This window comes from Phodopus roborovskii, unplaced genomic scaffold, assembly GCF_943737965.1.
Source record: "Phodopus roborovskii unplaced genomic scaffold, PHOROB, whole genome shotgun sequence".
Classification (NCBI taxonomy): domain Eukaryota; kingdom Metazoa; phylum Chordata; class Mammalia; order Rodentia; family Cricetidae; genus Phodopus; species Phodopus roborovskii.
The window spans coordinates 433,192-444,376 of NW_026126723.1; the positions used below are offsets into that span (position 1 = coordinate 433,192).

General features: G+C 40.8%; 1 pseudogene; it reads right to left on the reverse strand.

Moving 5' to 3' along the window:
- Nucleotides 1-225: 225 nt before the first annotated feature.
- LOC127214514 (kinesin-like protein KIF2C) lies at nucleotides 226-2,458 on the reverse strand (annotated as a pseudogene).
- Between the last annotated feature and the right edge of the window lie 8,727 nt (nucleotides 2,459-11,185).

Here is an 11,185-nt window from a genome sequence, read left to right on the forward strand (position 1 = left end):
CACTCCCCTCTGATAGATATGTGGAAAATGGGAAGCAGTCACAAAACTTCCTTCCTCCTGCTCCAAACTGAGGAAGAGAACAGCAATTCTCTCCTAGTTTTCCCAAGCCTGATGCCCCTTACCTGGCATTTACCAAAACCCATCCAACTCAGTCCCTACCAAAGCCAATAGGTGCCAAAAGTTTTCTGGGTAGGGGATGAGGCTGGTGTGATACTAATCAGATCTTTATTTGAAGTCATCATGGTGCCATTTCTTGCTGTTTATTTGTTTGCTAGCCTGTTCATCCAGCTGCATGGCCACACGCAGGGCCTTGATGACCTGTCCCAGAGCTGAGAAGTGCTTAGCCTACTGGGCCAGGGCAGACTCTGCTTTGTTCACGAAGGTCTCCAAATCATAGTCTGGCTGATCGGTCATCTCAGAGAGCTCAAGCCAGCCAGGTCCTTGCTGTATGATCTCCTGAGCTCCTCCATGGACCACTCTTCCAGCTCCCTGATCTGAGTCATGGCTTCATTGAAGCTGGACATCTGGGAAGACAGCTCCTCCTCTTCCTTGCAATCGACTGCCAGTGAGGTCCCATTAGAGCTGGCTTCCATCTCTTCTGTTTCCATTTGAATTGGCTGCTCTCTACTGGGCCCACTGTGGGGGCTCAGCTCCTTGACTCTGTCTGTGTATCTCAGTGTGTTTAAAGTATATTCACAGGAGCTTATGCCTGGTGAGATCAAGGCAATCATGCAAGTCCTGGAGTTCTCCCCAATGAATGAATCCCTTAGCACCTGTGTGAGCTTGCTCTCACAGAATGGGGTGTGAGCCTTGTTCTTTCCCAGTGCCCTGATGCACTCCTTTAGAGCTAGGAGAGACTTGTTAATCTCTGCACCCTCCTTGCAAGTCTGCTGGTCAGCACTGGAAGTGGCAGCCCCTCGTTCATTCCCTGCTAGATCCACCAAGGAGAATTTGCCATGTAATCTCCCTTTGGATCGAAGAAGAATCTGGAAGCAGGCATGGGAGCGGGAAGAATTAGAGTTGGCAAATGTCTGTCCAGATGTCCTGCAAGCACTGCCCATGTTGATCATCTTGATGACATCATCAGCACAGTTAACCAGGTACTCCTGCAGTCCCACAACCTGCACCTGCTGCTTACTGTCTTCTAGCACACATAACTTGGCCTTCTTGTTGAGCTGATCAAACACCTTCCTATTATAGATCTCAAAGAATGTCACATACATTTCCAAGTTTAAGTTCCAATAGCGAGGTTGACTCTTCAGAAGGAAGACATCCTGGGAAACCATTGCATAGATCACTTTAGATGCATTGTGAGATTTATCGGACAGGTCTCCACACATTGTATGAGTCTTCCCACTGCCGGTCTGCCCATAGGCAAAGCAGATTGCTTTCCCCCCCTTCAAAATTCGTCTGTACCAGTGGTCTTGCTGTGAACCTGTAGACAACTTCATTCGAAGCTGTTTCATCAAAGGCAAAATCGAAGCAGAATGCCTGCTTCTCCAGATACTTTGTCAAGTCCACTTTCAATTTGGGTTCATGCACAAGGAGGAAACATTTGCTGGGGACAGAAATCACATCGATTTTTTTTCTTGTTCTTGTTTATTCAGTGGGCACTTCCTAACAAACACACAGATCCTGTGCTCTTCAATAGGATCAGTCAGATTAAGTGGGTGACATTCCATAGTAATCCAGAATTCTTTAATCATCCGGGCAAATTCCCAGTTTGCAAAGCTGCTATCATATTCCTGAGCTGGCTTTATTCTTCTTTCCGAGTTCTGGACTCTCTTCCCGTTTGCTCTTCATTTTTTTCCATTTCCTTCACAATACATGATTTCCTCTGAACTGAATTCCCAGGGTTTGCAGATATGTTTCGGTTGGGGTGGACTTGCTCTTCTGCCTCCTCGCTGACCATCAACAATGGTAATTCTGTCACTGCAGAGCAGGAGGGCCTAGGAAGGCTAGCGACAACTGAGAACCACTTCCAAAAGTGTGTAGCCACGGACAGCTCCTCCTCCATCTCATTCTCCTGAGTGGCAAGTTGAACCTCTGGGATAGCAGGTATACGAGTGGACTGGCTTCAAAACCTTCTTTTGGAGCTGGAGTTTTGGAATTGACCGATCTGCGTTTTTGCTTCGGGACTGCCACATTTTCCTGCAGTGGCAGATTGTCCTTTGGGTGTAAGGAAAGAAGCTGTAAAAGCTCTGGGTTTATTGCAGCCACATCACCAAAATCAATCTCTTTGCCCTTCGGGTTACCTCCTTCTTTCCATTCCACCAAAACACAGGATTTCTCTAAGTTCACTGTGCTTATATTGGCACTGTGAATTAAGCCATTACTGCGTTGAATCTTGATGGAGAGAACAGGAAACAATCGGGCAGGAAGCGACTCCATCAACTCGGGGACAGTAGCAGGTAAAACAAACCCAAGAAACTTGAAAGAGACGTCTCTGCTAATACAGTGCAATCTAGAAACACCTTTTAAGTCAACTTCTACATACTTCAGGTGCACCCACTGAAAGCATGTCAACAAACTTCCAGAGACCTTTTCGTTAAGTACCTTTTAGAAGTTCAGCCCTTTGCATTATAATTTTATGTGTAATATCCATGTATTGTTAATTTTCTGCAGGTTGTAAAATGCATCTCATGTAAGGGTAGCACTTCACTATTGAGCAGTGATCTACAGGAGTAGAATTTGTAACACAAAGGATTTAAAAATGCTTTGGAGATATTACGTCTCATAAAGTAGAATTTAACTGAGGTAGTACTGCCTCTAAAACACACAAAGATATGTGTATGCTGACCAGTCCTGTTAGAATTTTGAATCCTAGCTACACATTTGTTCACCATGATTTTCCAGACATTTGACTCCAAACCATTACACAGAAGCTACTCCTGTTTTACAAAAGCATCTAGTCCCTTACCCTTATCATAGAACTTCCCCATAACATGCTGCTCAGAGAGATATTACAGGGTCACAACCAACCTTAAATTTTATTATATCATATCATATAGTTGTAGTTTTCTTCTCCAGAAAAGCATAGTTCTACCAGTGTGGCAATTGGACACTAGATTTTAAAAAGTAAGCAAATGAGGTATGAGTGGCTTGATAAAGCAAAGCGTTCACTTAGGTCCTCATGCAGGGATGAGAAACATTCTTAGAAGAGATAGTAACAACCAGGAGCCTAGGCCTTGAAAGCTTTTCCTAAGGGCCTGGTGTATTGACAACAAAACAGAGAACCTTGTCAAAAAACACGATATTTACATGAGAGAGCTGGTAATTGTATGGAACAAAACCTTTGTGGACAGGTTGCTTCAGATCTGTAGATATAAACTACATAGAGCTATGGTTCTCAGTCCCAAGGCTTATTCAGCAATGATCATGAGATACACTGTATTCCCTAGCATTGCATTGTTTTAGTGGTGTTCTCCTGAGTTTGTCCCACTGAATGGGACAAACTTTAAGAACAGTACTGGGAACACATTTCCTGTGTAATCCTCCCATCTCCCTAAGTAGCTAGACATGCTGTCTCCAGTCCCTACTGAAATTGTTCAATGTGTAAAATGGAGCTTCAACTTAAAAGCCATTTAAGAAGGATAGCATATATGAAATGCAAACTATGTCTAGGCAGGCTCCTCTCTGAGTATTTTCCAGAGATAGATACATGTTATGTTAGAAATATTTGTGTTTATGGATCTCCTCTGTGGGTGAAGTGATTTCTCCCTGGGAAGGCATATTAATGCTAGAACAGATGCATTTTCATCCTGTTAGAAGAATGTTTATGAGATAAGCTCTTATGTTGATTCAAGTAGCATTAGTTCCAGTCTGTTGCTCTCCAAAGCAATGGCCTTACTGTCTTCTGGACTATAGCTTCAAAATTCTTAAATTACTGTAACACCTCAGAGATTTAAAATTTCCATTAGAGTCAAGTAGCCAACTATCCAGTGCAGTCACAGGAAAAGGATTTGCATATGGAGCATTGCTTCTGCCTTCATACCAGAATAAGGAAAATTGTTTACCTTGCAGGAGGATTCAGGGTAAGAAACCAGGTGCTGGAGTCACCACTATGAAAAAAGTACATGACTGTTGTAGGGGGAGTGATTTTGTAATTTCCCAGCATGTTTTAATCTATGTCATGTGTTTGAACACAGGCCAGAGTATGTATTTGTACAGTTTGTGAAGGTTGTTCTGAGCCAATGAATATTGATTTTGCTAATAGGTAACTCTCTGTTTGCAGATATGTTCAGTCCTGCATGACAGTATAATGTCAGCTCATAGGTTTGGGAAGCAGGTCATTGACTGTAACTAAGTGTCAGGTTACAGAGCTTAATACAAAATAACAGCTTATCGGCAGCATCAGTCTGTCTCTTCTTAATTACTGTTCTGATAATTTGTTTTTGTTGTATCAAATTTCTGAAGATCAGTTTACTAAGCTAAGTCACTATTTATCTACACCCATGGTTAAGTATAAGTCACTAGTTAGCCACAAACTAACCCATTAGTTAGCCACACATACTAGCACACTAGTTACCCACACACACCATGCCACATGTTAGCCACATACTTAACTCACTAGTTAGCCACACAAAGATGTCACTAGTTAGACAAACACCTAAATCAATAGTCAGCCCCATACCTCAGTCACTAATTAGCCACAAAACCTAAGCCACAAGTCCTTCAAACAAATAAAGCAGTACTTAGTCACACACACTAAGACAGTAGTTAGTCACATCCCTAAGTTACTATTCAGCTACATGCCTAAGCAGTAATTAAGCACATTGACTAAGTCACTAGTTAGCCACAATGCTAGGTTACTAGTTAGCCACAGTCACTATGTCTTTAGTTAGCCACACATAATATACCACTACTCACCCACCCATAATAAGTCACTCTAGTCAGCCACATATCTAATTCACTAGCTAGCCACAAACCCCAAGACAATAGTCAGCCTCACACACTAAGATAGTTCTATGTATTTCTATGTATTTAGTCACCTACACATCTAAGTCACTAGTTAGCTACAAACACTGTCACTAGTTATCCACAAACAATAAATCAGTAGTTACACACACACTATGACACTAGTTAGACACATACTAAGTCTGTCTAAAAGACTCACACTAAGGTGGACCCAGGACTTGGGAATCAGGCCTTTAATCCCAGCAGCAGGGATTTGGAGATAGGAGTGCCATGGCTGGACAGAGAGAGGAAGATAAGGTAGAGGAGCGAGAAGAGCATGCCATAAGATGATTTTGTTTGAGAAGTCAGTCTGAGGGATCGAAGTGATAGCAGTCAATCTAAAGAGGCAGTGTGAGGACAGGAACACATCGCTTGTCTGGGAATAGGTAGAGATAACAACTCTAGTAGCCAGATGCTCTGAATCTGTGATCCTTCAGTTTTCACCTTCCCCTCCCTGTTAGATTACTGTGAGTTTTTATTATTAAGATCTATTAGAACTTGTGCTGGAAGTGATGTTCTCTATATGGAGGTGTGATATTTCAAAGTCAATAGAGGTAAAAATTTTAAATTATTAAAGTATGTTAACTTTGTTTTTTGAAAATTACATTGGTATCTTTTTAATGTTTTTAATTTGTAAAAATTTTTTATTATACTTATCAAACCAGTTATCTCCAAATTACTCCCACCCTCCTTCTTCCCCTCCCAACTTCCTGGGCCCCCAGCCACTCTCCTCTCCCATCCAACTGACACTATACATGTAGGTGGATGCCTTCCAGGAGGGGTCATCTAAATCCTTCAAGTCATTTTATGTAGACACTAAAATGTCTCTCCTGTCTCAAGGTTAATGGAATATCCCTCCATGGGGATTTCCCCCCAATGTCCTTTTTGCAACAGGGATACTTCCTGGTCCCACTCTCTGTAGACCCTTAGACTGCACAGGCCTTTTAGCTGAGACCCATATTCAGGGGTCTGTGTCAGTCCCATGTTGGATTCCCAGCTATAAGTCTGGGGCCCCATTAGCTCCTCCTTGTTCAAATCAGCCGTGTCTTTGGGTTTCTGCAATATGGTCTTGTCCTACCTCTCTGCATATGGATTCAATTTTGGCTCAGTGGTTAGTTGTCCAAGGTTGTTTCTGTTTCCATCAGCTACTAGATGAGGTCTCCATGATAGTGGATAAGTTAGTCATTGATCTCATTGACAGCGAAGGGAATTTATGGTAGCCTTTACACTGTTGCTCAAATTGTTAGTTGGGGTCATTCATGTAGGGCTCTGTACATTTCTCTGGGTTTTGTTTCCTCTTCTAACCTATAATGGCTCCCTTTTTTATAGTCTCTTTCTTTCTTTTCTCTCATCTGCTCTCCTCTCCTCCCTGTTCCTCTCCTCTCTTCCCCTCTATTCTTTTCTCTTCTCAAGTCTATTCCTCCCCTGACCAAATGTTCCAAGACCCACAATCTTTCCTCCCATTTTCCTTGTGCTAGTTCCCTCTCCACTCACTACCCGCCAATACCCATATGCTCTGAGGACCTTGTCCCTTCCTGCTTCTATGAGTGTCCTTATATGAAACTCTTAGAATCCTCCTTATATCCTAGTTTCTCTGGCAGTTTGATTTGTAGGGTGGTGATCATTTGCAATATGTCTAAAATCCACATATGAGTGAATACATACCATGTTTCTCTTTCTGTGATTCTGATACCTCATTCAGGATGGTTTCTTCAAGTTCCATCCACTTCTCTGTGAGTTTCAAGAATTCGTTGTTTCTGCCCACCCCCACAGAGTAGTGTTTCATTGTGTAAATGTGGCAAATCTTCTTTATTTATACTTCAGTTGAGTGGCATCTAAATTGATTACAGGTTCTTGCTATTATAAATAATATTGCTATGAACATAGGTAAGCACATGTCTTGGTTGCATGGATTGGGATCATTTGTGTATGTACATAAGAGGGAGAATACTGGGTTCCATGGTAGTCTGATTCCCATTATCCTGAGGAATTGCCATGCTAGTTTCCAAAATGGCTGGAGAAGTTTGAAGTTCAACCTGAAGTGGAGGAGGGTACCCATTTCTGCACATCCTCTCAAGCGTAAGTTGACATTGCTGTTTCTAATTTTAGCAATTCTGACAGGAGTAAGATGGTATCTCAAAGTTGTTTTAGTTTGCATTTCCTTGTTAGCTAAGGATGTCGAACACTTTCTTTTTTTTAATTATTTTTAAATTTATTTTATATAACAAAGTCCATTTAAATGAAAAGAAACATTTATAGAAAATATTTGAGAATTTGGGCATTGTTCTTTCAAAACTACTTCATGCTGGTAAGGGGCACTGTCATGGGGGATTCAAAGAAGATTCCGAAATCCTGGCTGTAGTCTGTAAGGCTGTTTTGTCCAACTGTTTTGAATGTAGTATCACCTGGTACTCTTTTTCAGGTGGTCTGGCTTGATCAAACCACATTAGTCTGGAAGTAATCCACATCTTTTCATTTTCTGTGGAAACAAAAATAGAAATCCTTTTCCCCAGTAACTTGTCCTTGAACTTAAATTTTGGAGTCAAAGCATTTTTTTTTTTAATTTAATTTGTTATTTTACATGTTGATCCCTGTTCCCTCTGCCTCCCTCCCTCCTTCCCTCCCTTTTACCCTCTCTGCCCTCTCACATGCACTCTAACTACCCTCTCCTCCCATCCTCCCCACCCCAATTCCATATGTAGGGGAATGCCATCCAGTTGGGGTCATATAGATCTGACAGGTCATGTGAAGTAGGGACTAGGGCTTCTCTCCTGTCTCTAGATTAAGGCAGTTATCCCTCCATGATGGATGTGTTCACAAAGTCCTTTTGTGCACCAGGGATACACCCTGGCTCCACTGTCTGGGGTCCCTTAGACTGTTCAGTCCTTCTGGCTGAGACCCATATTCAGGGGGGGCCTGAGTCAGTCCCATGCTGGCTTCCCAGATATCAGTCTAGTGGCCATTAGCTCCTCCTTGTTCAGGTAAGCTGTCTGTATGTGTTTCTTCTGCCTGGTCTTGTCCTCTTCATCTGCATTTGGGTTCTAGTTTGACTCAGTGTTTATGTAGGGGTGTTTGCTCCTATTTCCAACAGGCATTATTTGAGGGCTACATGGATTAGTTAGTTGTTGATCTCACTCTCCTTTCCAAGGAAGCTCAAATTGTTAGTTGGGAGCAGTCTTGTAGTTCTCTAGACCTTTCTTTGTGTGTTGAACACTTTCTTAAATGTCTTTCGTTTTTTTTATTTCCTCTATGGAGAGTTCTCTATTCAGTTCTGTACCCCATTTTAATAGAGTTATGTGGTGTTTGTTGGCTAGTTTCTTGAGTTCTTTGTATATTTTGGAGATCAGCCCTTTGTTGGATATAGGATTTGTTAAAATCTTTTCCCAGTTGGTGGGCTGCGGTTTGGTCTTGTCCACTGTTTCCTTTGCTTTACAGAAGCTTCTAAGTTTGAAGAGATCCCATTCATTAATTGTTGATCTCACTGTCTGTGCTCCTGGAGTTATGTCCAAGAAGCAGTCTCCTGTACCGAGTTGTTCAAGAGTACCTCCCATTTTCTTTTCTAAGTGTTTCAGTGGGGATGGATTTATTTTGAGGTCTTTCGTCCTTTTGGACTTGAGTTTTGTGCATGGCGATAGACATAGGTCTAACTTCTACACTCCATCATCTAGTTGTACCAGCACCATTTTGATGGGAGATGTCATTCTGAAAATATGCTTCTCATACTGGTTAATGAATAAAGCACTGTTGGACAATAGGAAAGCTAGATAGGTGGGACTAGGAGATAAGGAGGAAAGAGGAAGGAGGAAGGAGGAGGCAAGATTGAGAGACTGGGGTGATGAGATGCCTGCCCTCTTCCCCGGTAAGAAGAGACCACGTGAAAATACATAGAGCAAGAGAAATGGGCTAGTATTTAAGACAGAGCTAGTCAATAAGAAACTAGTACCTGGCCAACAGCATTATATCAAATACAGAGTGTGTGTATATTAATTTGTGCTGGCACAACAGCAGGACAAGACCAGCGGTGGGCAGAAAACCTTACCATTTTTTGAAGATGCTTTCCTCATCCCATTGTATACTTTTAGCTGTTTTGTCAAAAGTCAGGTGTTCGTATGTGTGTGTATTAATATCAGGATTTTCTATTCAATTTCATTGAGCTACTTGTCTATTTTTGTGCTAATACCAGGCTGTTTTCAGGACTATAGCTCTGTGGTAGATCGTAAAGTCAGGGATAATGATCCCTCCTGAAGTTCCTTTATTATACAGGTTGTATTGGCTATTCTGGTTCTTTTGTTTTTCAATATAAAGTAGATTATTATCCTTTCAAGGTCAGTGAAAGTTTGTGCTGGGATTTTAATGGAGATTGCATTGATTTTTTTTTTTTATTTAATCTTGTATCCTCATACTTTACTGAATGTATTTTTCAGCTGTAGGAGAACACTGGTAGAATTTTTTGGTTGCTTATGTAAACTATCATATCATCTGACATAGAGAAAGTTTGAGTTCTTCCTTACAAATTTGCATCCCATTGAACTCCTTTTCTAGTCTTATATCTTTAGCTAGCCCTTCAATTACAATAATGAAGAGATATGAAGAGAGAGGGCAGCCTAGTCTTTTTCCTGATTTTAGAGGAATCGCCTTAAGATTCTCTACATTCACCTGGATATTTGCTATGGATTTACTACATATTGCTTTTATTATGTTTACATACATTCATGTTATCCCTGATCTCCCCAAGACCTTTAACATGAAAGTATGTTGAATTTTGTCAAAGGATTTTTCTGCATCTAGGGAGATGATCATGTGACTTTTCATTTTCAGTTTGTTTATATAGTGGTATATTTAATATATTTTCATATGTGAAACCATCCCTGCAAGCCGGAGATGAAGCCTACTTGATCATAGTACATGATTTCTCTGACATATACTTGGATTCAGTTTTCTCACATTTTCTTGAGTATTTTTGCATCAATGTGCATGAGGGATATTGGTCTGTAATTTTCTCCCTTATTTATGTCTTTGTGTGGATGGGTATCACGGTCAATGTAGCCTCATAAAAGAGAGTTTGGTAATGAACCTCTGTTTCTATTGTGTGGAACAATTTCAGGAGTATTAATATAGCTCTTCCATGAATTTTCGGTAGAATTCCTCACTGAAGAAGACATCTGGCTCTGGTATTTTTATGTTGGAAGGCTTTTCATTATTACTCCTACTTTGTTAGTTGTTATAGGTCAATTTAAGTTGCTTGTCTATTCTTGATTTAATTTTGGAAAGTAATAGTTATCCAGAAATTTGTCCATATCCTTTGAATTTTCAAATCTTTTGGAATATAGGTTTTCAAAATATGACCTTCTAGATTTCCTCAGTGTCTATTGTTATGTACTACTTTTTGTTTCTGATTTTGTTAATTTTCATGTTCTTCCTATGCTTTTTGGTTAGTTTGGATAAAGGTTTCTCTACCTTGTTACTTTTCTTGAAAAACCAACTCTTTGTATCATTGATTTTTTTTGTATTGTTTTCCTATTTCCTACTTTATTGTTTTTTAGAGACCCCCATTCTTTTTGGCTCTGCTGCCTGTGGAACAGGCAGTATATCTTGTGGAACAGGTTGATCTTGAACTCACAGAGCCTCCTGAGCAACAGCATTAAATGCATTTGCCACCACCACCCAGCTATTGGTACCTTTTTAAATGTCTTCTTTAAAAATATTACTGTTTTTGTCTCTATTTTGCTGCACTCCTATGTTACTTATTTCATTCCTTTTCTGAAGTGAGGCTGATTATTGATTTCTGTGTAGAGCAAAGTGTCTTCTATCTGTGGCTTGTCTTATGCAGTATAATTGAGAATTGTTTTGAACTCCTAATCCTGCTTCTCCTGTACAGTGCTGGGAAAAAAATCCTACACTTCGTTCCAGTTGGGCCCTTGCCTGGTCAGGGAGAAGGAAATAGACCAGAAAATGAGTGAACTCCCAAGATCTCTGATTATTGTGTGGTCTTATAAATGAAGAGGGATTTGTGCAATGATTGAGTTCATGTCCTACTTGGATACTGGTGGAGTCACAGTGTAGAAAGGGAGCGGCAGGATGGAAGCTGAGATTTCCTCCTTCAACAGTAGTTGAGGTGAGCAATGTGGAATTAGATAATCATTCCTAGAAAATCCATCATTATCTCGGTGGGCAGTTTCTTGGAATCCACAGATGAGGGCTATCAAGACTTTGGTTAGATGGGAGACTT